This window comes from Molothrus aeneus, chromosome 4, assembly GCF_037042795.1.
Source record: "Molothrus aeneus isolate 106 chromosome 4, BPBGC_Maene_1.0, whole genome shotgun sequence".
NCBI lineage: Eukaryota > Metazoa > Chordata > Aves > Passeriformes > Icteridae > Molothrus > Molothrus aeneus.
Window position 1 is genome coordinate 67960816 of NC_089649.1, and position 6046 is coordinate 67966861.

The window sequence follows — 6046 nt, forward strand, 5'->3', positions numbered from 1 at the left end:
CTCTGAAAGAAACTCAACAGTGCTTCTGTATATTCAGTTATTTTAAGAATCCATAATTTGCATGAAAATTGGCAGCTCATACAGATGAGCACAAAAATAGCACAGCTTAAATTTAAAAATACTGAGAATCCCCCAGAGTGTACATGCTGTAATTCTGTACTATCCATTTTCAAAAAGGTACACTAATAATGATCTGGAAAAAAGCATTTAAATCATTGTACTCCTCAGAGCCTTTAAAACACATTTAAACGTTTCTCAGTGTCTTGATATGATTTTTAAAGGAAAAAACTCAACAATCCATGTTCAGCTCATTCTGTGACATGGCCAACACAGCCTCTTCCAGAAGAAAATTCATGCCACTGTGTTCTTCAGGAATGGGCTCTTTTTGGTTCTTGAAAGGGGACAAGTGGAGGGATTGCAGATGTAGCCACTCACAAAGCTCTTATGGGCTGGTAAATGTTGTGCCCTTCCACTGCAAGTCATATACAACTTTATTCTTCAACATTTTTATCTGGAAAAGATAAAAGTAGGGTGCAAACCTTGTATGTGCTGGTACCACTCTGTTAAATACAAAGGGATTTCAGCAGCTCTGTTGGGTTTGCAGCAAGCCTCAGGTGGCAGGTCCAGGTGGGACAGAGGGTCCTAGGGGCACAGCTCCCAGAGCCCAGGTGGGACAGAGGGTCCCAGAGGCACAGCTCCCAGAGCCAAGGTGGGACAGAGGGTCCCAGGGGCACAGCCCAGTGGAGGGACTCCCAGAGCCCAGGTGGGACAGAGGGTCCCAAGGGCACAGCTCCCAGAGCCCAGGTGGGACAGAGGGTCCCAGGGGCACAGCCCAGTGGAGGGGCTCACAGAGCCCAGGTGGGACAGAGGGTCCCAGAGGCACAGCCCAGTGGAGGGGCTCCCAGAGCCCAGGTGGGACAGAGGGTCCCAGAGACACAGCTCCCAGAGCCAAGGTGGGACAGAGGGTCCCAAGGGCACAGCTCACAGAGCCCAGGTGGGACAGAGGGTCCCAGGGGCACAGCTCACAGAGCCAAGTGCTGCCCTCTCCTTCCCAGCCACTGCAGCCTGGGAAACCTGCCCTGCCTCAGCCAGGGCCCATCCCCTAATGAGCAGGTGGCAAAGCATCAGGAAGATGAATCCTTTGCCCTTGGCAAAAGCAAAGGGAGTGGCTTTGTCCCTGCAGCTGGTGGAACCAAGGACAGTCAATAAAACATTTCCCATCACCTGTCTGAGGTCCTCAGGCAGCTCTGAGCCCTGGAGTGCCCCAGGAACAGGGTTTTTTTTCCAGAAGCTTTGTGAAGGCCCTTTTCTTTTGTCAGTTTTGCCTGATTTCTCTACCTTTTGTTGCAAGCGAGTGTGAAGTAACTCCCACCCGTGTGAAGTGACGGTGGGAGTTTGAAGAAGGACTTTGTATATTTAACTTTAGTTAGAAAACATTGTTGGGTTGTGGTGGGTTTTTTTTGTTTGGTTTGTTTTGGGTATTGTTTGGTTTGGTTTCTTTGTTTTACATGAGCACCTCAGACCCTACTCCAGTAGTTTCCTTTGATTCTCCCCTGTAATTTCTTCGGGGTGCCCTGGCTTCCCCCGGCAGGAAGGCACCTCACAACAATGACTCCTCTACGCTCACAGCTGAACTATTTGCAGCACCAACTGCTGGGGAGGCTGTCACCAGCGTGTCATTTCCAGTGCTCATGGCCTGAGCTCAATAAGGCCCCTGCAGAGACAGAGCCAATCATCTGCCAGAACTCAAGGCCCTGGAGTAATTTCAGAAAAGTACAAATGATATTTCAAGCCAGTACCCAAAACAACCCAAAACAAAGCAGCTGCCAACACTGAAGCACCCGGATCAGGGGAGGATGCAACCAAGAACTGCAGGTGAGGAGTTAACCAAAGGTCTGGCAGAGCAAACCTAAATGGATCCAGTGCCTCCCCCAGGCTCTCTGATCCTCTCTTCCCTCCCCACCTCTGCATCCCTGATGCACTAAGCTGACCCTACCAGAAAATGTTCCATTTTCTAGATGTAGCTGTCATTTGGTTTCCAGTTGCAGTTCAGAATGTCTTTGACATGTCACCTGCAAACAATCTTTCAGGGAGTTTTAATTATCTGGAAAATCTAAATATCTTAAGAGTGAATTGAAATTCATTGGGGCTGAACACAAAGATGACACACACTGGCATTTTTAAAGACCCCAGGGTTAACACTATTTAATTAACATCATTAAACAGTCATCAGTCAGTCAGTCCTATGCTCACAGAGCAAATATTACAAATGTGAAGAGAATGGAGACTATAAATTCCACCTTTAAACAAAAGCTCAAAGCAAGGATCTGCTTTTAAATAATTTTAGCAGCAAAGAAATTTTACTATAATTTAGGAGCTAATGAGCTGAAATCCTGAGAACTGGGACAGTCACCTTTCCTTGTCAGACAGCTAAATCTGCAGTCTTTATCTGCTGCCCCTTGGTAAATGGCAAGGATTCCCTCTCCTCCCCCATCCTCTCCCACTGGCAGTTGCTGACTGTGCAGCCTGGGAATACAGACAATAATCCACTTTCCAGACTTCTGGGGGGAACATAAGAAAAGTATTGTCATTTTGAAATCAGCAAAACAGAGGATTAACCATAAAACAGGGGATTAAACATCTTAATTTAATTCTTTACCATGTTAACATCACACCATTTTTAATGAGTTTACCAAGATAACAGCTCAGCAAACTAATATTCAAACGACCTGAAGGACAGTTTTCCCAAGAGCCAACTCTGCAATACAATTTACTTGGATGACAGGAACTGGACCTCAACGATCCTTGTGGGTTCCTTGCAACTCAGGATATTCTACAATTCTGTGAATTTCTGGGAATTCACCAACACAGAAACTCTTGATGTGCTTCTTTATCAACACGGGTGCATCTTGACATGTTTTAGGTGTCCCAGGAAACTGTGCCTCCTTGTAATTGATATTGAACAAATAACAGAAGCTTCTATGAGAATCTCAAAGCAATATTGCAGCAGCCCAGACATTATTGTGTTGTGGGCAGAGGAATTTTAAATCAGATGTTTCCTGCTTTATAGGAGTGGCCAAGGGGAAGCAGATTTAGCAGAGGTGTGAGTGTGTAACACAGTGACCACTCCTGAGTGTGAAAAGGCTCCAAGCTAAAGTCTGAGTGTGAAAAGGCTCCAGGCTAAAGCGCTGGCTGTGGAACCGTGGAACCCTGGCGTGGTTTGGCTTGGGAGGCACCTCAAGGACCGTCCAGTTCCACCCCCTGCCTTTTGGGTGAGGCAGTCCCGGCGATCTGGTGATGATTCACACAGGAATTCGGGTTGGGCTCAGAAGCCCAACCCCCTGCTCAGGGCCAGCTGTGACACCCGGGCAGGTGATCGGGGCTCAGGGCCAGCTGTGACACCCGGGCAGGTGATCGGGGCTCAGGGTCAGCTGTGACACCCGGGCAGGTGATCGGGGCTCAGGGTCAGCTGTGACACCCGGGCAGGTGATCGGGGCTCAGGGTCAGCTGTGACACCCGGGCAGGTGATCGGGGCTCAGGGTCAGCTGTGACACCCGGGCAGGTGATCGGGGCTCAGGGTCAGCTGTGACACCCGGGCAGGTGATCGGGGCTCAGGGTCAGCTGTGACACCCGGGCAGGTGATCGGGGCTCAGGGTCAGCTGTGACACCCGGGCAGGTGATCGGGGCTCAGGGTCAGCTGTGACACCCGGGCAGGTGATCGGGGCTCAGGGTCAGCTGTGACACCTGGGCAGGTGATCGGGGCTCAGGGTCAGCTGTGACACCCGGGCAGGTGATCGGGGCTTTCTGCAGCCACAGCTGGAGCTGATGGCCACCCCCTGCGGGAGTTTGATCTGCTGTAAACACACGGTGATTAATATCAGTCAAGGCAAACCAACTTACAGGAGAAGAATAAAAAAATTAAAGCTTCAAATGAAGACACTTTTTTCCCCAGGCAGTTTGCATTTTCTGGTTTTGTACCAGTGAAAAACTTTTGTTTTTCGAACAAAAAGTTGTTGCCCCCTTGGAGAAGACCAGCTCTGTTTAACGTCCAAAATACATAAATAAATAAGTAAGGAGTCCTTGCTTGAGTGTGCTGAGATGACCAAGGAGCCCACAGCAGTGGAGGACTTCACAAATGAAACCCCTGTGCTGATAAGCCAAAATACCAGAAGATAGTGCTTAAGCATAATTTGTGATTAAATAAAGAGCAAAAACATAGAAAAGCAGGAGTTTGGGCCAAAATGTGACCAATTACTGACACTGCACATCACACAAGTCCTCTGTTCTTGTGAGAATGCTGAATTCCTGATTTTCCTGTCCTGCCCAGCACTGTGGACACAGATGAAGCAACACTACCCCAGCCTCAGACCAAGTGCTGGTTTTCCAGTTCACTTTGTCCAAATTTATCAGGAGCTTTGTTTGTACTGTGCTACACAAAACACAGAGTCCTGTGTGTCCTGGGCTGCTGCCTCCAGACCCCAAAGCTCATAGAGCCATCAGCATAAAACCACAGAATGGTTTGGGTTGGAAGAGACATCGAAGACCATTCAGTTCCAAGCCCTTGCCATGTGCAGGGACACCTTCCACTAGCCCAGGTCACTCAGAGCTTCATCCCCAAACACTTCCAGGGATGAGGCATCCACAGCTTCCCTGGGCAGCCTGTGCCAGTGCCTCCCCACCCCCAGAGTAAAGAATTTTTTCCTAATATCCCATCTAAACCTTCTTTCTTTCTCTCTGTAGCCATTCCCCCTTGTCCTGTCACTACATGCCCTTGTCAAGTCTTCTGTAAATTCCCTTCAGGTACAGGAATGCCACAGTTAGGTCAATCAAAGCTTTCTCTTTTCCAGGCTGAACACTCCCAATTTCTCAGCCTTTTCCCACAGAAAAAGTGCTTCATCCCTCTCATCAGCTTCATGATCTCCTCTGAATTTGCCTGAGTACAATTCGATCTGAGCCATCTCTTTGAGCACATTTTTATAAGCTGCTGCCAGTCCAATGCACTTCAGCCTTGTGAAAAATGCCAATCACTTGTTTTTAGAATTTTCAAAGTTTAATAGTAATAAAATGGTTATAAAAATAGTAATAAAATTAGAGTAATACAAATTTGGACGATTAGGATTTAGGACAATACAAGACAATAAGAACAAAGAGTTACGGATGGTCCGGGTAAGTTTTCCTGGGCAAAATAAGCTCGAAAAAGGACCCACGTTAACAGGGGACTAACCCTTAAAAGCAACAGCCTGTTGCATATTCATACACCTCATACATGATGCATAAATTCCATTCAAACAAAGGATTCTGTCTGATCAGTGTCAGCTTCTTCCTCTGAATCCTAACCACGTCTTCAGGGCTGAGCAAGGCGGGATGAAGTCAATTTATTCTGATAAGAGAGCAATAAATTCTTTTTCTCTGAAAGATTTAGGTGTCCTGTGGCTGCTCTGTGGTGCAAGTACCTCACTCCTTTCTTTAAAAAAATATCCCACATGCATAGTTTCTATTTTAACATTATTTTATAACCTAAACCAATATTTAACGCACGACTTAAATAAATTAGTACAGCGTAACTTTCTAACATAACACATATAATATTCATTTTAATATTTGTGAAAAGCCAATCATAAAATCCGCATTTTTCACAGCCAAGATCCGGAGGGACCGTCCGGGGCCCGGCGCCCCTCAGGCCTCGGCGTTGCCATGGCAACAGCGCCCCTCAGGCCCCCAGCGCTGAGCTGCCCTTCTCCCTGCCTGACCGCAACAGCATCCCCGTTCCCCAGGCTGACTCCTACACGCCACCTGACCGGGAAGCGCTTCCTGATCCTCCCGGGACACCGGAAAACACGGCCCGCCCCCCTCCCCACCGCCGGCGGCGCGCCCGAGCTGCCCGCCGCGCCGCCTGACCAAAAATCACCGCTCCGCCCTGCATTGCGCCAAGGCCCCTCGCTGAGGCGTCCCCGGCGCTGCCTGCGCGGAGCGCCGTGAGGTCCCCGCGTGTCCGCGGCGCTGCCTGCGCGGAAGTGCGGCGGCCCGGGGTGACGGTGCCGCGGGG